This window comes from Bombina bombina, chromosome 1 (assembly GCF_027579735.1).
Source record: "Bombina bombina isolate aBomBom1 chromosome 1, aBomBom1.pri, whole genome shotgun sequence".
Classification (NCBI taxonomy): Eukaryota; Metazoa; Chordata; class Amphibia; order Anura; family Bombinatoridae; genus Bombina; species Bombina bombina.
This window is the reverse complement of record NC_069499.1, coordinates 280915525-280939779: the sequence shown is the minus strand read 5'-3', so window position 1 is coordinate 280939779 and position 24255 is coordinate 280915525.

The following is a 24255-nucleotide window of genomic DNA, read 5'->3' as shown; positions in this document are numbered from 1 at the left end:
GCAGAATGCTCTCCCCGGCTGTTCCCACATATTTCCTACCTGTTCAATGTTAAATTTTGCATATGTTATGTATTAATATTCGCCTAGATTACGAGTTTTGTCTGTAAGGCTGTGCGGTGTTAACAAGCAGTTTATGCTCACCGCTCACCTACAGACAACACTAGTATTGCGGGCTTTTAGAAACCTGGTGTTAGCCGCAAAAAAGTGAGCGTAGAGAAAAATTTAGCTCCACATCTCACCTCAATACCAGCGCTGCTTACGTTAGCGGTAAGCAGGTAAAACGTGCTCGTGCACGATTATCCCATAGGAATCAGTGGGGGAGAGCTGGCTGAAAAAAAACCTAACACCTGCAAAAAAGCAGCGTAAAGCTCCTAACGCAGCCCCATTGATTCCTATGGGGAAATACTTTTTATGTCATTATATTATTAACCTCTAATCTGCCGCTTTGGACACCGCCGCCACCTACATTATACTTTAGAAGCCCTATTCTGCTGCCCCCAACATCGCCGAACCATACATTATATTTATTAACCCCCCCTAATCTGCCACCCCCAATGTCGCCGCAACCTACCTACACTTATTAACCCCTAATCTGCCACCCACAAAGTCACTATATTAAAGTTATTAACCCCTAAACCTAAGTCTAACCTAACCCTAACCCCCCTAACTTAAATATAATTTAAATACATATTAATAAAATAACTATCATTATTTAAATTATTCCTATTTTAAACTAAATTCTTACCTATAAAATAAACCCTAAGATAGCTACAATATAACTAATAGTTACATTGTAGCTAGCTTAGGGTTTATTTTTATTTTACAGGCAACTTTTTTTATTTTAACTAGGTACAATAGTTATTAAATAGTTATTAACTATTTAATAACTACCTAGTTAAAATAAAGACAAATTTACCTGTAAAATAAATCCTAACATATGTTACAATTACACCTAACACTACACTATAATAAAATTAATTACCTAAACTAAATACAATTAAAAACAATTACCTAAAGTACAAAAAAAACAAACACTAAATTACAGAAAATAATAAAATAATTACAAGTTTTTAAACTAATTACACCTAATCTAATCCCCCTAATAAAATAAAAAAGCCCCCCAAAATAATAAAAAGCCCTACCCTATACTAAATTACAAATAGCCCTTAAAAGGGCCTTTTGCGGGGCATTGCCCCAAAGTAATCAGCTCTATTATCTGTAAAAAAAAGTACAATGCCCCCCCAACATTAAAACCCACACACCCAACCCTACTCTAAAACCCACCCAATCCCCCCTTAATAAAACCTAACACTGACCCCTTGAAGATCACCCTACCTTGAGAAGTCTTCACCCAGTCAGGACGAAGTCCTCAACGAAGCCGGGCGAAGTGATCCTCCAGACGGGCAAAAGTCTTCATCGAAGCCGGCCAGAAGAGGTCCTCCAGACGGGCAGAAGTCTTTATCCAGACGACATCCTTTATCTTCATCCATCCGGCGCGGAGCGGCCCCATCTTCAAGACATCCGACACGGAGCATCCTCTTCCAACGAAGTCCAACTGAAGAATGACGTCATCCAAGATGGCGTCCCTTGAATTCCGATTGGCTGATAGAATTCTATCAGCCAATCGGAGTTAAGGTAGAAAAAATCCTACCAGCCAATAGGATTGAGCTGGCATTCTATTGGCTGATTGGATCAGCCAATAGAATGTGAGTTCAATCCTATTGGCTGATTGCATCAGCCAATAGGATTTTTTCTACCTTAATTCCGATTGACTGATAGAATTCTATCTCAATAGAAAACTTTAAATGATAAGAATTCTATCAGCCAATCGGAATTCCAAGGACGTGTTAGTTCTTTAGAAAATGCAGAAAATTACAATTCATTTGTAACAGAACCAACAAATTTAGGTAATTCAAATATTAATGGAATACATTCTGATATAATTTCTGATGAAAAAAGAAATCAGAATTTTTATGCTAATTTTCCAGCTAGCAAGAAACCAATAAGATATATATACACAATATTATATATACAGATATATATATACTCAATATATATATATATATATATATATATATATATATATATATACACACAATATTAAAGGGACAGTGCACACACATATGCAGATAAGTATATGTATTATAAACTAATATAAGTAAGAATATGATTTTATACTGATATAAACATCCATGTTTATTAATTATATAATCATACTTGTGAACACCCCCACTGATGGTTTATACAAATGGTTCATATTATAAAAATATATGAAATCATAAATCAAATGTACATGTCCCTTTAATACATGAGAGAAAAAAATGTAATATGTTGTATGGTGTATAACTCAAGAAAATCAAGAGAAAAATCGTAAACTTTATTTTTATTAAGTTTCGAACAATAAAGAAATAAAACAAACATAAGAAATTAATGTGGATGATAAAATGTTACACCACATGTTTTAACACCAGAATAACATGCCCTTCCCTCCCACTTTCTTTCTCTAAACATTTGTTTTTCAATAATTCTTGTTAAAATTCATTTGAATTTTTGATTGTGTTAATTATTCTTTCTTAAATGGTAAAGCATCGAGTCTTTCAAAACTGTAACATTGTTGTTTATATTTTCTTGCAAATCACACATTTTCTTAAATGTATTCTCATTGCGTTTTACTGTTAGAAATTCAAAGAAGTATCATATTAAAATACCTTTCAAATTTAAATTCAAGAAGCACAAAATTAAAATAGTGTTTGGATAAAGAAAATAATTAAAATCTAATTGATAGTTCATGTGTTAAAAATAAAAAACTGTGTGAGAATTTTTTTTTTTATTTTGTTTAATATATATATAAAGTTCCTTTGAGGGAAAGCACAATCTCACCACTCCATTAATGCCACGGTGCTCTGCCAAAAATCATCCAAGTATTCCACAGAATGCAGGCACTCATTTGGTCTTGATAAAATATAACAGTTTTATTTAGGCATAGTTAAAACGACATAACGTTTCGGCACCAGCTTGTGCCTTTGTCAAATGTCAGCAAAAAGAACAAAAGAATATGCAACACACTTAAAATCGATATTAACACATAAATAAAAATATACCCCTTTTTAAAGATGAGAAGTGACAAACTTTTGCCGCCATGCCGCCACTCGCGTATTCCCATTCCTGGCAATGACGTCACGTACGCACGTGATGACGCATGGCACGACGTTGCCATAGCGACGTCGGGTAGCCTCACGCGTCAGAGTAGGAAGCATCTTACTCATGCATGCGTGTAACGATCCAATGCGGCTGTAAGTAATTGTTGCCTTTGGCAACCAAACATTCATAGATGTATACCGCATATTAGATTTAAGCATAGCGGTAATGTAGGCAATCCAGAATACTGATCAGCATATACTTTGTGATGACACATTGAGACATAACGAAGATAGAATATGTTTCATAGGGCTGCATGCAATGAACCATTTTACTCATAATACAATAAAGGAGACTAAACAAACAGTCATCCTAAGAGTACAGGTAATAATTACCAAAAACAATAGTAGAAAGCATCAGCACAAATAAAGCATATAAACAATTGCTATTAAAGCACATCCACATGATGAAGATGAGTTAAAACCCAAATAGTTAAAAAAACACCCCTAAGGATAGAACATGTTTATGCTGCCTAATCAAGGGCATTGCTATATTTTACCTGAAAAGATTTAAATGAGGTAAAAAAGGAACCATATGTATATAATAGCATCATGTCCCCTGGGGTACGTATAGAAACTTTTTGAGCAGTGAGCCATCAATTGGGTGTTGAAAAGACATCCAGGGCAAAGACCATCCAGCACTACATTAGTAGAATGGGCTAAAGTCCAGTGAGGTGTTAAGGCCCTTAGGAACCAATGTGTCCAATCTGTATATCCATCTGCTTTCTAGTTGGAGCAGTCTATTGGCTCTGTCTCCCCCTCTTGGCATTGGAGGTACGTGATCAATTAACATAGATCTGATGCTTGACACAGAGTGTTTCAGGGCCACGCAGTGGCGTGCCACTGGCTGATCGGACTCGCAAGATTTTAACGCAGCGTGGATTGCGCAATGGTGGTTCGCCATCCTATCACGGAATGGAGTGATTGTCTTGCCCACATATACACTGGAACAAGGACAAATTAGTATGTATATTACGTAGTTACTCATGCAACTCAAACGGTAATTTATTTTGTACCTCTTGTTCGAATGTGGGTGCTGAAAGGAATTACCTCTGGTCATGCTGTTGCATGTGGTACAGTTGCCAAAGGGAAAACAGCCCATTTTTGTGGGTTTGAGCCACGACTCCTTGCGATAGTGTTTAACAGGATCCGACTTCACCAGATGGTCCCTGAGGTTTTTGGCCCTACGATAGACCAACCTCGGCAGTGGCATATTGCGAAATGGTAATGTGGGATCAGTCTCCACAACCGACCAATGCTTGTGCATCGCTCCTGTCAACTTCTCATTCCCAGGAGTATAGGTGGTAACCAGATTTAGCTGTTCACGTTTGATATTGCTCTGCCTTTTCAGGCCATCCATATGAAGCTTCTCTTGTGTCTTAGTAATTTCACCTCTGGCATACCCTCTGTTACTTAGTTTCTTTCCCATTTCTTCCAACTGAGTAGCTCGCAATGATGGCTCACTGTTATTCTTTAGGACTCTGGTGAGCTGAGAGGTAATGACAACTTGCTTTTGGTGTGCAGGGTGGAAGCTTCTGGCATCCAATAAAGAATTGCGGTCCGTAGGTTTGGTGTACAAAGATGTACCGAACCGCACCTTGCCTGATTCATCCACCTTGAACACATTAAGGTCTAGGAAATGTACATTGATTAAATTATATTCGAGTTTGAACCGTATTAGAGATTCCATGAGGTTCAAATGTGACACCCACTCACGCAGAGAGGATTCACTACCCCTCCAGATGAGAAACACGTCATCAATACAGCATGTATAATATTTCACCTTGGGGTTCTCAAATGGTCTCATGAGTTCACGCTCATACCATGCCATGAAGATATTTGCGTAAGTCGGTGCCACATTCGAACCCATGGCAGTCCCAGAAATCTGTAAATAATAACTTTCCTCAAACTTAAAATATTTTTTTTCCAAACAAAATGATAATAGTGTACAAAGGAATTCAATGGAAGGTCCACAATAATGAACATTATCAGTCACCATGGACCTGACAGCCTCCACCCCACCCACGTGGGGAATCACCGTGTAGAGGCTGTCAACGTCCATGGTGACCAAGATGTCATCACACTGGAGATCAGAGTAACCCATCAAAATTCTCAAAAGGCTCGGTGAATCCTGTAAATAAGCATCTGTGTTTTTAACCACATTCTGAAGATGTGAGTCAATATAGATGGCTATATTAGTAAGCACAGACACCCGGGCAGATACAATAGGCCTGCCTGGGGGTCCACCAAGGTCTTATGGACCTTTGGGAGAAGGTATAGTGTAGGTACAATCGGATGGTTGGTAGTAAGAAATGCATACTCTTTTTCACTTATGTGACCAGCAATAAGGCCACATTGCAAGAAAGAATCAATGAGTGATTTATAGACAGAAGTGGGGTTACTTTTTAGTTTGACATATGTATTTTCATCAGCCAATTGTCTGAGGGCCTCCTGACGATAGTCAGTGTAATCAAGGATAACTATAGAGCCCCCCTTGTCCGCCGGGCGAATAATGATAGAGGTGTCACTACTCAAACCTACAAGTGCTTTGTGTTAAGCCGGCGTTAGATTAGAGTATAAACGTGTGGGGGCATGTTCTACCAGGTTACTAGTAAGTACCCTTGTATAACTCCTAATCGATGTGTGTGTATTGGGAGGCTGAAATGTAGATTTTTTCCTAAAACCCTCACTCAAAGAGGTCTGTTCCCTGAAATGATCCTTTAACTTAAGTTGGCGTTGGAATCTATGTATGTCAACTAACTGTTCAAATCTGTCCGGTTTCGGAGTAGGAATGAATGACAATCCATGATTAAGTAGAGAACGCTCAGTAATGCTGAGTGGTCTACTACTAAGATTAAATATAATATCTATTTCTTTCTGATCTGTTTTGGCTTTAGATTTGAACCCCCCTCGTCGGGTTTTAAATTTTTTTGCCCTCTTTTGTCTTGGGGCATAGGTGGGGGTTTCACAGTTGAGCGAGTAGTTACCCCTATAAAATGTTCAGATTGATTAATTCGTGCAGGGGTGTGGTTATCATTACCACTGGTCTCAGTACCAGAGGAATCACCCCCACTGCTGTCTACAATACTTAATGTGTTTCTCAATCTAAGATTCCTACGTTGTCTAGGTGGACCATCCTCTTTACCATATAGCCACCTATATACCCTTCTTTCTCTATAATCATTTTCAACATTATTCATTTTCTTATTTTTAAAGTTGATGAGATCAGTACGATACTTATTTACCAGGCCATCAAGTTTAGTAATCCAATCTTGACTAGTGTCATTAGTCAAAATGTGGGTACTCTGTTCTTTGATGGTGTCCAATTCAGCCTTGATTTTAACCCCTAGTCTAGTGACTTCCTCAATCACCAGAAGGATCAGGTCGTAAGAACATTTGTTCAATATTGAACACCATCTTTTACAGAACATTTTGCCTACCCAGGGTCGGTATATTTTTAACTCTAAAACCCCTGGGGATAAAATTTTTCCTAAAATAACTTGATAGAAAAACCGCATGTAAATGATAATCAATTTCCTTTCTACGCACATTAAGCATTTTATGATAGATATTAAGAGGTGTCTCACCACCCAGCTCATTCAGGTCCTCAGGAACAAGAATCCTATCCGCATCTTCATCTGTAAACGCTAGAGGATCCGTGTTAAAGTCATCATCCAACTGTGAATATTCAGGTATGCCAGCAGCCTCAGCCATCATCAATATAGGGGTAAATATAAAAACAAATGATTACTTCAACAGCATCAACAGGATATTAAGTGTGAGATATCACAGCAAAGTCCACAAATATAGTGTATAAATCTTGGGAGTGCTTAATCCCAAACGCAAAAAGCCAATATAAAGTTCCTTTGAGGGAAAGCACAATCTCACCACTCCATTAATGCCACGGTGCTCTGCCAAAAATCATCCAAGTATTCCACAGAATGCAGGCACTCATTTGGTCTTGATAAAATATAACAGATTTATTTAGGCATAGTTAAAATGACATAACGTTTCGGCACCAGCTTGTGCCTTTGTCAAATGTCAGCAAAAAGAACAAAAGAATATGCAACACACTTAAAATCGATATTAACACATAAATAAAAATATACCCCTTTTAAAGATGAGAAGTGACAAACTTTTGCCGCCATGCCGCCACTCGCGTCTTCCCATTCCTGGCAATGACGTCACGTACGCACGTTACATTCCTAGCCTGATGATGCATGGCACGACGTTGCCATAGCGACGTCAGGTAGCCTCACTCGTCAGAGTAGGAAGCATCTTACTCACGCATGCGTGTAACGATCCAATGCGGCTGTAAGTAATTGTTGCCTTTGGCAACCAAACATTCATAGATGTATACCGCGTATTAGATTTAAGCATAGCGGTAATGTAGGCAATCCAGAATACTGATCAGCATATACTTTGTGATGACACATTGAGACATAACAAAGATAGATAGAATATGTTTCATAGGGCTGCATTCAATGAACAATTTTACTCATAATACAATGAAGGAGACTAAACAAACAGTCATCCTAAGAGTACAGGTAATAATTACCAAAAACAATAGTAGAAAGCATCAGCACAAATAAAGCATATAAACAATTGCTATTAAAGCACATCCACATGATGAAAATAAGTTAAAGATAAGATAAATCCTTCTGGTGATTGAGGAAGTCACTAGACTAGGGGTTAAAATCAAGGCTGAATTGGACACCATCAAAGAACAGAGTACCCACATTTTGACTAATGACACTAGTCAAGATTGGATTACTAAACTTGATGGCCTGGTAAATAAGTATCGTACTGATCTCATCAACTTTAAAAATAAGAAAATGAATAATGTTGAAAATTATTATAGAGAAAGAAGGGTATATAGGTGGCTGTATGGTAAAGAGGATGGTCCACCTAGACGACGTAGGAATATTAGATTGAGAAACACATTAAGTATTGTAGACAGCAGTGGGGGTGATTCCTCTGGTACTGAGACCAGTGGTAATGATAACCACACCCCTGCATGAATTAACCAATCTGAACATTTTTTAGGGGTAACTACTCGCTCAACTGCGAAACCCCCACCCATGCCCCAAGACAAAAGAGGGCAAAAAAATGTAAAACCCGGCGAGGGGGGTTCAAATCTAAATCCAAAACAGATCCGAAAGAAATAGATATTATATTTAATCTTAGTAGTAGACCACTCAGCATTACTGAGCGTTCTCTACTTAATCATGGATTGTCATTCATTCCTACTCCGAAACCGGACAGATTTGAACAGTTAGTTGACATACATAGATTCCAACGCCAACTTAAGTTAAAGGATCATTTCAGGGAACAGACCCCTTTGAGTGAGGGTTTTAAGAAAAAATCTACATTTCAGCCTCCGAATACACACACATCGATTAGGAGTTATACAAGGGTACTTACTAGTAACCTGGTAGAACATGCCCCCACACGTTTATACTCTAATCTAACACCGGCTGAACACAAAGCACTTGTAGATTTGAGTAGTGACACCTCTATCATTATTCGCCCGGCGGACAAGGGGGGCTCTATAGTTATCCTTGATTACACTGACTATCGTCCGGAGGCCCTCAGACAATTGGCTGATGAAAATACATATGTCAAACTAAAAAGTAATAGTGAAGAAGTGGGGCTATCTCTGATGACCTATCAATTGCCTTTTGTGTAGGTCAAACATATAATGCAATGTTCGTCTAAATAAAGCTTTACAGCAGCATAACACAAGTCACTGTTGGGCACACATATCTTGACAAATGTATAGAAGCATTCCTCTGTTAGCGTTCAGTCCCCCTTGGTGACAAGCCAATGCAAACCCGCAAAGCAAAGTTCATATATGAATGTTAGTGCGCTCACCTCGTATCCAAACCAGGCTGGCCTCCAGACCCTTCTCTTGTACGGCTGATGCCTGATCAATCCGCCGGCCTCAGGGATAGTCACAGCACTGCAAACTCGTGACCACTCCCCACGCTAGCCCAGCGTGGCCGCTTAGCTGGATGATAATAACTTCAATCAAGCCGCGTTCAGAGGGAAAGGAGGAAGGTGACGTCAGCGGGACGGCTTGTAAGCATCCAATCTGGACCGGCAAATGGAGGTGTGTAGCCCAAACTCCAAATAGGATTGGATGTATATCCACAGTATCTCCAAAGTGGTTGTTATGGTGCTTGGTAAAAGCTAAATAATATCTGCTCTGTATGGTAACGGACTATCCTGGCTGGTGCAAATCACAGGATAAATCAAAAAGGTTCGGACAGTCCGTAATAAAACTTCAATCCTTTATTGTGAAAATACTTTAAAATATAGGAACACACAGGAGTGACAGAGTAGGTGTATTACCTAAACTGGCTTACGCGTTTCGGCGTTAGCCGTAGTCATAGCCATAGGTGTAGGGCGTAACCCCTGCCTTATATAATACATGTTAAAACATCATTGGTTAACAAAAATTCAAATTAAAAGCAAAAAAGAAGAATACACTTACTCATTAATTAGGACCTTTCATAGATACAATTGTTACAAGGCTTATACTCAGGAGCAACTATTGTAACCAAATAATCATTGTAGTTATTACTATGTGTATATCGGTGGAAATATACTATCTCTTTACGTCACCTTTGGGACAATGTTTAAAATTGACACGGGCCCAAATTTTAATGTATACCAATGTATATAAGAGCCTCATCACATACTAAACATTGATTTTGTAAGTGAACAGTTAAACATATCAATATATGAATAGTAATTTACACACCAAGACACTTCGTAATCATAACATAGTTAATAAATATATACGATACATCTTTGTTGTTCCTGAATAATGTGAATTATAAATAGAGATAGAGATGAACAATAGAACCTGTGAATATTGTGTTGTTATTGTGTTATTATTCGGTACTAAATCTGGAATTGGTCCCAAGCCTCTTAGTATACTATATCGCTAATATGAAAATATATGCTAAATATTATATAAATCTTGAGGCGGCTTCAGCCCAGACTTCATCCCACACAATCTTAACTAAGTAACACTAATATTCATTCACTTTATGTGGCCCATTATTGTTATTATATATATACAAATATACAAAAGTATATAGGGGAGGAATACAATGTACACTTAGTTGTAAACATAGGTTGTAGTGTATAACATATATGCAGTATCCTATTATATATCTGTAGATAATCTATATAGTTTACTCGCATAATTTGGCAGCATGGAAGCAAGAGAGAGATATGCACTGGATGTAATTATTCCCAAAAATTGATTAGGTCATATTTGGAATTAAGACCTTTAGGGATTCGTGTCTCCAGTTTAAAAATCCAGTACATCTCTCTCTTGGCCAAAATCTGTTCTTTATTACCTCCTCTTTTAGGTGTTACTATTTTTTCAATAATACACCACCTGAGGGAGTCAACATTTTTATTGTGCATGGTGGCAAAGTGCTGCACCAGAGGTGTGGCAGCCTTACCTAGTGACAATGTGGACAGATGTTCTCTGATCCTAGAGTTAGCATCCCTTCCAGTGAGTCCTACATATTGTTTGCAACAAAGAGTGCATTCCAAAAGATACACAATGCATTCAGTGGTACAATTTAGACACGATTTTATATCAAAGCTTTCCCCTGTTACACACGATCTAAAGTTTGTGGTGATCAGTGCAAAATCACAGGGCCTACACTTTCTTCGCCCACACCTAAACATACCTTGATGTCTTAACCAGGAAGATTCCGAGTTACTTATTTGTTTCAACTGTGTGGGTGCCAATCTTGAACCTAAAGTGTGGTTTTTGCGGTAAGAACATTTAATGCCCAATTTGGCCGTATCTTGTAAGCCATCATCTGCCACTAGTAGTGCAAAGTGCTTTTTTATTATTGCACAAATTTGAGAATATTGAGAACTGTACCCTGTTACAAAGTAAACACTTTCCCTAGTTTCTGGTTTATTTGGTACCTTATCTCTGGTAATTAATGTTTGTCTATCAATCAAATCTACCTCCCTTCTGGCTCTCAAGATATCCCTTTTGGGGTATTTCCTTTCTTTAAGTCGATTTACCAGGTCATCTGCAGCAGCTAAGTACTCTTTAGGATTACTGCAATTACGCTTAAGCCTAGTAAATTGCCCTTTGGCCACCGCATATCTCACATGTTCTGGGTGGCTACTCGCAGCATGGAGGAGAGTATTCCCAGATATTGGTTTGCGATACACAGTAGAGTCAATATTACCATCCTCTCTACCCTTGAGAGTCAAATCCAAAAAATTAATGGACTCTGAATTGCATTCAAATGTAAACCGCAAGCCATCACTGTTATTATTGAGATAATTTACAAACTCTGGAATTAGATTTTGGGGACCATTCCAGATTAGCAGCAGGTCATCGATAAAACGTTTGTACATTATGATGTACTGACGGTAGGGATTTCCTCCTCCAAAGATGTGGATCATTTCCCACCACCCTAACACCAAATTGGCATAGGATGGTGCGAATTTGGCTCCCATGGCCGTGCCACACCTTTGGAGGAAGAAATCCCCCTCAAAACGAAAGAAGTTATGCGTAAGCAAAAACATGGCCATCTCCAGAATAAACTTCTGGAATCCTTCTGAATATTTCGTAAAGTGAAATAAGAAAAACTGTAGGGCTTTCAATCCCATAGAGTGAGGAATGGAAGAGTACAGTGAGACTGCATCTATAGTAAGCCATGTGTATTCCCTATTCCAAGTAATGTTTTGAACCAAATTCAATACATGTTTGGTATCTTGGATATGGGAGTGTAATGAAAGTACCAAGGGTTGCAACAAAGCATCTAGCCATTCGGATGCATGTTCTAAAAGTGAGTCGATGCCACTTATAATGGGCCTGCCCTGTACATTGGAGAGGGATTTATGAACCTTTGGTAGATGATGGAACCAAGGGGTCTTGGGATGTTCTACTATCAAGTAATCCATAGTCTGACGATCAATGAAACCTCCCTGGACTCCATCATCCAAAAGGCTGATCAAATCTTTTTTGAAAGTAGGTGTAGGATCACCTGACAATCTATAATATTCATTAACATTATATAGCTGTCTATGTGCCTCTGCAATGTACATGGCACGGTCCATAACCACGACAGAACCACCTTTGTCTGCCGGACGAATGACCAGAGAATCATTGTGTTCTAATGATACCAAAGCCTCCCTTTGTGTTTTAGTCAAGTTGTGTTTTCTACCTGTCCTTTCATTGGCAATGCTATTTCCTAAAGATACTAGATCTCTCTCAACCCTGGCATGAAAAGTTTCCAGAATCGTACCCCTAGATTGTACTGGGTAAAAAGAGGATTTACTCCTAAATTTTGGTCCACTTTCTACAGTATCAGTGTCAATCCTAGCCTCAGACTCAAGCATTTGTAATGCAACAATGTCACAGGATTCTGAAAAATTAAAGATGTTATCCTGTGAAGAAATTTGATTGGTCTGATGTGTAGGTTCACTCTGAGCAATACCAGAAGTGTGAAAATGTTTCTTAAGAGTAAGATTTCTCACCAATCTATTTACATCTATCATTGTTTGAAATACATTAAAATCTGATGTAGGTGCAAAACCAAGGCCTAGACTTAATACATATTCCTGCTCACAATTAAGTATTGTGCCAGACAGGTTGATCACATTGGTATTTCTATTTACTTGTATTTGCTTTGGGGACGACCTCCCCTCAGCTGATACATCTCCCGATTTAGTGACTTTTGTTGAACTGTACCTTCCCCGGTTTTTGAGTGTACCTGGGGAAAAACCTGTTCTAATTCTAATTGTGATGTGTCAGACCTAATGGCTAAATTAGATGGATTCATGTGTGTAACAATAGTATCCTTAGGTCTAACCTGTAGTTCTTGTGTAGGGTTAGCATCTAAATAGTGTGAGGAGGCTACTATCACCTGTGTACTTGGCTCTGTGACATTGGAACCACTGCTAGTATCAGCAGAAATGACAGAAGAATCTACTTGGGTCTTATTATCATCCGAAGAATAGTCAGTCTCAGAATCTGAAAAAGTGACTGACTTACTTCTTCTTCTGTTTTTTCTGCCTTTTTTATTTTATTATTATTATTATTATTTCTTACTTTGGGCTGATTACGTCTATATTCATTTCTAACTCTCCTGTTCCAAATGTACACAGAGCCTGAGTCATAGTCTGTTTTGTCACGCATAAACTTTAAGTGTTTGTTTTCCATAATCTGTGATTTACCTTGTGCCACTATGTGTTGTAATATTTTGTCATACTTTACAAAGTTTGGTTCAAGACATCTTTTGTTCATCTCTATCTGTAATTCAGCAATTTCTTTCCTAATTTTTAACAAATCCTGTGATCTATATTTTACCAGCATAAACATTAACCTGGAGTTATATAAGGCAGGGGTTACACCCTACACCTATGGCTATGACTACGGCTAACGCCGAAACGCGTAAGCCAGTTTAGGTAATACACCTACTCTGTCACTCCTGTGTGTTCCTATATTTTAAAGTATTTTCACAATAAAGGATTGAAGTTTTATTACGGACTGTCCGAACCTTTTTGATTTAAACTAAAAAGTAACCCCACTTCTGTCTATAAATCACTCATTGATTCTTTCTTGCAATGTGGCCTTATTGCTGGTCACATAAGTGAAAAGGAGTATGCATTTCTTACTACTGACCATTCGATTGTACCTACACTATACCTTCTCCCAAAGGTCCATAAGACCTTGGTGGACCCCCCGGGCAGGCCTATTGTATCTGCCCGGGGGTCTGTGCTTACTAATATAGCCATCTATATTGACTCACATCTTCAGAATGTGGTTAAAAACACAGATGCTTATTTACAGGATTCACCGAGCCTTTTGAGAATTTTGATGGGTTACTCTGATCTCCAGTGTGATGACATCTTGATCACCATGGACGTTGACAGCCTCTACACGGTGATTCCCCACGCGGGTGGGGTGGAGGCTGTCAGGTCCATGGTGACTGATAATGTTCATTATTGTGGACCTTCCATTAAATTCCTTTGTACACTATTATCATTTTGTTTGGAAAAAAATTATTTTAAGTTTGAGGAAAGTTATTATTTACAGATTTCTGGGACTGCCATGGGTTCGAATGTGGCACCGACTTACGCAAATATCTTCATGGCATGGTATGAGCTTGAACTCATGAGGCCATTTGAGAACCCCAAGGTGAAATATTATACACGCTATATTGATGACATGTTTCTCATCTGGAGGGGTAGTGAATCCTCTCTGCGTGAGTGGGTGTCACATTTGAACCTCATGGAATCCCCTATACGGTTCAAACTCGAATATGATTTAATCAATGTACATTTCCTAGACCTTAATGCGTTCAAGGTGGATGAATCAGGCAAGGTACGGTTCGGTACATCTTTGTACACCAAACCTACGGACCGCAATTCTTTATTGGATGCCAGAAGCTTCCACCCTGCACACCAAAAGCAAGGTGTCATTACCTCTCAGCTCACCAGAGTCCTAAGGAATAACAGTGAGCCATCATTGCGAGCTACTCAGTTGGAAGAAATGGGAAAGAAACTAAGTAACAGAGGGTATGTCAGAGCTGAAATTACTAAGACACAAGAGAAGCTTCATATGGATGGCCTGAAAAGGCAGAGCAATGTCAAACGTGAACAGCTAAATCTGGTTACCACCTATACTCCTGGGAATGAGAAGTTGACAGGAGCGATGCGCAAGCATTGGTCGGTTGTGGAGACTGATCCCACATTACCATTTCGCAATATGCCACAGCCGAGGTTGGTCTATCGACTTGACCGTTTGTTTGCTGTGTTCCTGTTTTAAGATACCCTAATAAAGACTTTGTACTTTTAAAGAATTGATGGATGTCGGAACCTCTTTCTATGCATCTCCTATTCCAGTGTTATCCGACTCATCAGCTGTGTTAGTGTATTGGAGCGGACCCAAGCGGCAGTTTCTTTCCCGGAAAAGAACCCATACGATTGGTGGATTGCCGAGTACGTCATAACCCACACCTTCCGACGAGCCACTCAGCGTAAACCCTGTGAGCCGCGTAATTTGAAGCTGGCGTCTTCGTGTGCTGCACAGGAGTAGCTGAAGAAAATTGGCAGCGCTAGTGGCAGAGCATTTGCTTCGAACCCTTGAAGTGGTGTGGTGAGTTATCCTTCGTTTACGCTTTTTGTTCCAATATCGATGGAGTAACAATGAGGATTGACTGTGTGTAACTTGGGCCGTTTATTACAATTTGAGCCAAGTGTTGCTTACGGCCGCACTGTTTGGGTTTCTTCTGTGTACGTTTTTTGTGTTATTGGGTATACCCTGGATATACCAACACCCATACAGAGGCCAACTCAAGTCTTCATTACACACCACACAGCAATGGATACCACACAGCAAACTTTTTATTCTTTATTACCAGTAACGGAACGCACCACTATTCACACTGACTGTGAACTTATCTTTTCTGAGGATAAAAGCATTCTAGCTTTAAGCACACTTTTTGAACTTTTGGAAAAACTCCTGCTGAAAGAATCTAAGATGCAGTGGGACATTTGGACTCTAGAAAAATATAAGAGTCTAAACATGATACCAAGGGGACTGCGGGTCTATAAATTTCCCACATTTGAGGTGGATTTGAGCGACAAAGAATTTATAGACTCTTGGAATGCAGTGCTTTCTGAATGCTCACTGAGACTTATGATGTTATTAATCATGTTTAAAACAAAATAATTAGAATCTATCAGTAAAGAAATTAAAGATTTACAGGTTGAAATGAATAGAAGGAGTGGTAATTCTGATTTTATGAAATTTGACAAAATACTTAGAGATCTTATTGCTAAGGGCAGGTCTGAAATAATGGATAGAAAGCATACCAAATTTATTAGAGATTAATATGACTATGCAAACAATGCTGTATATATTTGGAATAGAAAAGTGAGAGGGAATTTTAGACAAAATCAGCCCCGCTTTGGTAGACGAAGGAGGGGTAATAACAAGAATAATTCAAATAAAAACAATAAAAACAAACAAAATCCCCAATAAAATGTCACCTTCTCAGGTAGTGACACAGAATACTCTAGTGATGGAGAAAGACATACAGAAGAAGAGTATGATAGACAACAGATTGCAGGCCTGAGCATAGAAAGTACAATTACCAATGCTATTATTCCCTACCCCACACCTACTCCTAACACTAGTCGAGACAAACACTCCATGAAACCGAAACAGTCTATATATGCTGAAACTGCACTTAATGTACCAAGAATTGATAATTCTGCTATGGAACAGGTTTTTCCCCAGGCACAGGGTGGTGTAGCAGGAGGAGGGGGAATTCGCCCAATCCAGGGTCAGGTTATGGCCAACAATCGAGAAGGTTATCAGTTGAGGGAACCAAGACCACAGACGAAATACAAATAGTGGGTAATGTTGTTAACCTATCATCTTTTCCTTTAAATGCAGCAGAGTACAGAGTATTAAACTTAGGTTTAAACTTTGCTCCCACTAATGACTTCGATCTGTTCCAAACTATCATTGATGTAAATAGACTCACTAGAAACATTACACTTCAAAAACATTTCTCTGATGTCCCAGATGTTATTGATGAATCAATATCTGAAACCACAAAGAAATTTGACATGTATCTGAATAAACCTAGCTTTCATGAAGGGTGTGACATTGTTTCTTTACAACAACTCCAACTTAGCTCAACAATTGAGCAAGACTTGAGAAGTAGGGGTCCTAGCATAAAGAAAAAGTCTAAATTCTACCCCATTCAAAGTAGAGGAAACATTATAGAAACTTTTCACAGTAGAGTAGAAAATGACTTGGTGAAACTTAAATCTCAAAGATCCAGTCGCAGGTCCAATCTGTCCCTATCTGAAAAAGAAGCTATTTCTTCTCTTAAGAATAATAATGACCTAGTTGTCAGAAAATCAGATAAGGGCGGAATGGTAGTGGTACTGGATCGTACTAAGTATGTGGCAGAAGGTTTGAGACAACTACAGAATGAGGAAGATTATCTGGTCTTAAATAGAGACCCCACACCAGAATACAAACATGAATTGAAACATCTTTTGGATGATGGTTTGGGACAGGGGTGCATTGATACTAACACAGCTGAATTTCTTTTTGTTGACAGCCCTAAGACTCCCTTGTTCCACCATTTCCCAAAAACACACAAATCTCTTACCGAAGTCAAAGGCCACCCCATTGTGAGTGGTGTTGAATCCCTTCTGGGAAACCTATCCCAGTGGCTTGATAACATTCTGCAGCCTATTGTTCTGTCACTGCTCTCCTATGTAAGAGACACTAAGCACATTCTAAACACACTTGAACTAGTAGAATGGTCTGACTCTTGTACATGGTTAACAATTGATGTTGTCTCTCTCTACTCGAGCATTCCACATTCTAAAGGAGTAGAAGCTGTGACTTTTTTTTCTAGACTATTTTACAGATTATGATTCTAAACTTAAAAATTACATACTTAAAGTACTTACATTCCTTTTGACTCACAATTTCTTCAAGTTTGAGGACACTTATTATCTCCAAAGATGTGGTACAGCCATGGGGGCAAAATTTGCCCCCTCCTATGCAAATTTATTTCTAGGATGGTGGGAGTTCTACCACATCTTTGGAGATAACAATCCTTTTAGAGATCATATATCTCTTTATCAGAGATATATAGATGATCTCATATTTATCTGGACAGGTGGTGAGGAGATCATTCCAGATTTTCTGGAATATCTACATCAGAATTATATTAATCCTAAATTCACTTGTGAGTACAGTCCACACAGCATAAATTATCTGGATGTAACATTAAGTGGCAACCCTCAGGGTAAAATTGAGTCTACTGTATATAGAAAACCAATATCAGGAAACTCTTTGCTTCAAGGCACAAGTTGCCATCCGAAACATGTCCCTTTTGCTATTGCAAAAGGTGAATTTACAAGGCTCAGACGAAACTGCACAAGTTCTGTGCAGTTTAAAAAAAGAGTCTGTAGATCTTGAACAGAGGATAATCAGTAGGAAATATCCAAAAGCTATAGTGAGAAGAGCTAAAATGGCAGTAAGTGCCATAGAGAGGAAGGATCTTCTTCATTTGAAATCCGCCGAGGGGACTGCATTTAAAGGTGTAACTTTTGTTACTAATCATAGTGCACAGTATCATGACATCTGTAAAATTGTCCGCAAGCACTTTTCACTCCTCTCTGCGGATGACAAACTAATTAACACTGTCAAAAATGGCATTAGATGCTCATACAGGAGGAGCCCAACTTTGGGTAATATCCTGGCACCCACGTTACTTAAATCAGATGATGAGCCAGGGGGATCTTGGTTAAGACATACTGGCATGTACAGATGCGGCAGACGTAAATGCAAACCTTGTGATTATGTAAAAGTGACAAAGAATTTCTCTAGCAAGGTTACTCACAAAACTTATGATATCGGCACCTGTATGAACTGCACTACTGAATATGCCGTATACCTCATCGAATGTTCCCTTTGCAATGTCCAGTATGTAGGGCTCACCTCTAGAGATCTCAATGCTAGAATGCGTGAACATCTATCATCATTCAAACAGAATAGAGCAACTACACCTATAGTTCAGCATTTTGGAGCTTTCCATAATAATGATCTCAAATATTTTTCATGGTGTGCTATAGAGAAGATCACTAGACCAACTAGGGGTGGGGACATTGACACTATTCTGGCACGAAGGGAAGCATATTGGATATTCACCTTAGACACAAGGCTACCTAATGGACTTAACTCCAGGTTTGATATTATCAACCACTGGGAGTGAGTATTCTCTGTCCACTCTTTTGCATCTAAAGCATAAGCATTTAACAAACTGATTACTCAAATACATTGAGTCAACTATCGTATGTGTTCTAGTCCGGTCTGCCATGACTTTAGTTTTAGCTCTGTCACATAGGGTTCATAAATTTATCCTTTAGTATTTTCGATAGTGCATACAATGCCAAATACACCTATAATTATTTAGGATTTGACTTCTATGCACTAACAAATGCAGATGTCTGCAATAGACCTTAATATTCAAAGTTTAAAATTTTAAATTTAAATACTATTGTTGCTAAACGTATTTGATCTAGCTTTATGCTATATGATAAGCTTTGCAATAAAGTGTATGAGCCTTACACATAACCAGTCACTATTGTTCCCGAAATTCCATGTTTACATCCCAATAGGTGCTGCTGTCAACATGTGATGCGTCCACTATCTACATTGTACTGTCATAACATATTTTCTATGATCAAATTTTGGGAACAGTACTCATTATGTCACATTGTATCGTAGACGTTTCATATGTGTACAGCCCTATTTGTGGATCTATTCTATGCATATTTGTATTTACTATGCTTTCGCTGTATATATATATATATATTTTTAGTATATTTTTAGTTTATTTTTTGAATATCCTGTATATTTAGCTTATATGTATGTGCAGCACAATCATGTTATCTACATCTAGATTAGAATGTATATATTCAGTCATATACTCTTTCTATCCATTTAGCTATCATGTGTTTTGTTAGTTTCTCATATCTCCTTGCTCTTTTAACACATTTCTTATAAGGCTAAGTGTGATATTGGTGCTATTATGTTGCTCTGTTAGAGAATAGACATGAATTTCTTAATTGACAATCTCATATCATTGGTCAGTGACACTAGGGCGTTGTTTTGTTTTAACCAATCACATTTGCCTATTAGGTTTTTAAACTGGATGTGGGGGTTTAGCACATAGGCTGTGACTACGGAATTTACTTCCGAAACGCGTATGCCTGCGTGCTGCGCCTAAGTCCACTTGACCGTTTGTTTGCTGTGTTCCTGTTTTAAGATACCCTAATAAAGACTTTGTACTTTTAAAGAATTGATGGATGTCGGAACCTCTTTCTATGCATGGTCTATCGTAGGGCCAAAAACCTCAGGGACCATCTGGTGAAGTCGGATCCCGTTAAACACTATCGCAAGGAGTCGTGGCTCAAACCCACAAAAATGGGATGTTTTCCCTGTGGCAACTGTACCACATGCAACAGCATGACCAGAGGTAATTCCTTTCAGCACCCACATTCGAACAAGAGGTACAAAATAAATTACCGTTTGAGTTGCATGAGTAACTACGTAATATACATACTAATTTGTCCTTGTTCCAGTGTATATGTGGGCAAGACAATCACTCCATTCCGTGATAGGATGGCGAACCACCATTGCGCAATCCACGCTGCGTTAAAATCTTGTGAGTCCGATCAGCCAGTGGCACGCCACTGCGTGGCCCTGAAACACTCTGTGTCAAGCATCAGATCTATGTTAATTGATCACGTACCTCCAATGCCAAGAGGGGGAGACAGAGCCAATAGACTGCTCCAACTAGAAAGCAGATGGATATACAGATTGGACACATTGGTTCCTAAGGGCCTTAACACCTTACTGGACTTTAGCCCATTCTACTAATGTAGTGCTGGATGGTCTTTGCCCTGGATGTCTTTTCAACACCCAATTGATGGCTCACTGCTCAAAAAGTTTCTATACGTACCCTAGGGGACATGATGCTATTATATACATGTGGTTCCTTTTTTATCTCATTTAAATCTTCTCAGGTAAAATATAGCAATGCTTTTGATTAGGCAGCATAAACATGTTCTATCCTTAGGGGTGTTTTTTTTAACTATTTGGGTTTTAACTCATCTTCATCATGTGGATGTGCTTTAATAGCAATTGTTTATATGCTTTATTTGTGCTGATGCTTTCTACTATTGTTTTTGGTAATTATTACCTGTACTCTTAGGATGACTGTTTGTTTAGTCTCCTTTATTGTATTATGAGTAAAATGGTTCATTGCATGCAGCCCTATGAAACATATTCTATCTTCGTTATGTCTCAATGTGTCATCACAAAGTATATGCTGATCAGTATTCTGGATTGCCTACATTACCGCTATGCTTAAATCTAATACGCGGTATACATCTATGAATGTTTGGTTGCCAAAGGCAACAATTACTTACAGCCGCATTGGCACGTTACACGCATGCGTGAGTAAGATGCTTCCTATTCTGATGCGTGAGGCTACCCGACGTCGCTATGGCAACGTCGTGCCATGCGCCATCACGCTAGGCATGTAACGTGCATACGTCATTGCCAGGAATGGGAAGATGCGAGTGGCGGCATGGCGGCAAAAGTTTGTCACTTCTCATCTTTAAAAGGGGTATATTTTTATTTATGTGTTAATATCGATTTTAAGAGTGGTGCATATTTTTTTGTTCTTTTTGCTGACATTTGACAAAGGCACAAGCTGGTGCCGAAACGTTATGTCGTTTTAACTATGCCTAAATAAAACTGTTATATTTTATCAAGACCAAATGAGTGCCTGCATTCTGTGGAATACTTGGATGATTTTTGGCAGAGCACCGTGGCATTAATGGAGTGGTGAGATTGTGCTTTCCCTCAAAGGAACTTTATATTGGCTTTTTGCGTTTGGGATTAAGCACTCCCAAGATTTATACACTATGGCCTAGATTTGGAGTTCGGCGGTAGCCGTCAAAACCAGCGTTAGAGGCTCCTAACGCTGGTTTTGGCCGCCCGCTGGTATTTGGAGTCAGTGATTAAAGGGTCTAACGCTCACTTTTCAGCCGCGACTTTTCCATACCGCAGATCCCCCTATGCCATTTGCGTAGCCTATATTTTCAATGGGATCTTCCTAACGCTGGTATTTAGAGTCGTTTCTGAAGTGAGCGTTAGAGCTCTAACGACAAGATTCCAGCCGCCTGAAAATAGCAGGAGTTAAGATCTTTCTGGCTAACGCCGGTTCATAAAGCTCTTAACTACTGTACCCTAAAGTACACTAACACCCATAAACTACCTATGTACCCCTAAACCGAGCTCCCCCCACATCGCCGCCACTCGATTAAAATTTTTAACCCCTAATCTGCCGACCGCCACCTACGTTATACTTATGTACCCCTAATCTGCTGCCCCTAACCCCGCCGACCCCTGTATTACATTTATTAACCCCTAACCTGCCCCCCACAACGTCGCCGCCAGCTACTTAAAATAATTAACCCCTAATCTTCCGACCGCAAAGCGCCGCCACCTACGTTATCCCTATGTACCCCTAATCTGCTACCCCTAACACCGCCGACCCCTATATTATATTTATTAACCCCTAATCTGTCCCCCTCAACGTCGCCGACACCTGCCTACACTTATTAACCCCTAATCTGCCGAGCGGACCTGAGCGCTACTATAATAAAGTTATTAACCCCTAATCCGCCTCACTAACCCTATCATAAATAGTATTAACCCCTAATCTGCCCTCCCTAACATCGCCGACACCTACCTTCAATTATTAACCCCTAATCTGCCGAGCGGACCTCACCGCTATTCTAATAAATGTATTAACCCCTAAAGCTAAGTCTAACCCTAACACTAACACCCCCCTAAGTTAAATATAATTTACATCTAACGAAATAAATTAACTCTTATTAAATAAATTATTCCTATTTAAAGCTAAATACTTACCTGTAAAATAAATCCTAATATAGCTACAATATAAATTATAATTATATTATAGCTATTTTAGGATTAATATTTATTTTACAGGCAACTTTGTAATTATTTTAACCAGGTACAATAGCTATTAAATAGTTAAGAACTATTTAATAGTTACCTAGTTAAAATAATAACAAATTTACCTGTAAAATAAATCCTAACCTAAGTTATAATTAAACCTAACACTACCCTATCAATAAAATAATTAAATAAACTACCTACAATTACCTACAATTAACCTAACACTACACTATCAATAAATTAATTAAACACAATTCCTACAAATAAATACAATTAAATAAACTAGCTAAAGTACAAAAAATAAAAAAGAACTAAGTTACAGAAAATAAAAAAATATTTACAAACATAAGAAAAATATTACAACAATTTTAAACTAATTACACCTACTCTAAGCCCCCTAATAAAATAACAAAGCCCCCCAAAATAAAAAATTCCCTACCCTATTCTAAATTAAAAAAGTTACAAGCTCTTTTACCTTACCAGCCCTGAACAGGGCCCTTTGCGGGGCATGCCCCAAGAAGTTCAGCTCTTTTGCCTGTAAAAAAAAAACATACAATACCCCCCCCCCCAACATTACAACCCACCACCCACATACCCCTAATCTAACCCAACCCCCCCTTAAATAAACCTAACACTAATCCCCTGAAGATCTTCCTACCTTGTCTTCACCATCCAGGTATCACCGATCCGTCCTGGCTCCAAGATCTTCATCCAACCCAAGCGGGGGTTGGCGATCCATAATCCGGTGCTGAAGAGGTCCAGAAGAGGCTCCAAAGTCTTCCTCCTATCCGGCAAGAAGAGGACATCCGGACCGGCAAACATCTTTTCCAAGCGGCATCTTCGATCTTCTTCCATCTGGAGCGAAGCGGCAGGATCCTGAAGACATCCAGCGCGGAACATCCATCCGGACCGACGACTGAACGACGAATGACTGTTCCTTTAAGGGACGTCATCCAAGATGGCGTCCCTCGAATTCCGATTGGCTGATAGGATTCTATCAGCCAATCGGAATTAAGGTAGGAATTTTCTGATTGGCTGATGGAATCAGCCAATCAGAATCTAGTTCAATCCGATTGGCCGATCCAATCAGCCAATCAGATTGAGCTCGCATTCTATTGGCTGATCGGAACAGCCAATAGAATGCGAGCTCAATCTGATTGGCTGATTGGATCAGCCAATCGGATTGAACTTGATTCTTTGGGTTAGATTAGGGGTATGTGGGTGGTGGGTTGTAATGTTGGGGGGGGGGTATTGTATGTTTTTTTTTACAGGCAAAAGAGCTGAAATTCTTGGGGCATGCCCCGCAAAGGGCCCTGTTCAGGGCTGGTAAGGTAAAAGAGCTTGTAACTTTTTTAATTTAGAATAGGGTAGGGAATTTTTTTATTTTGGGGGGCTTTGTTATTTTATTAGGGGGCTTAGAGTAGGTGTAATTAGTTTAAAATTGTTGTGATATTTTTCTTATGTTTG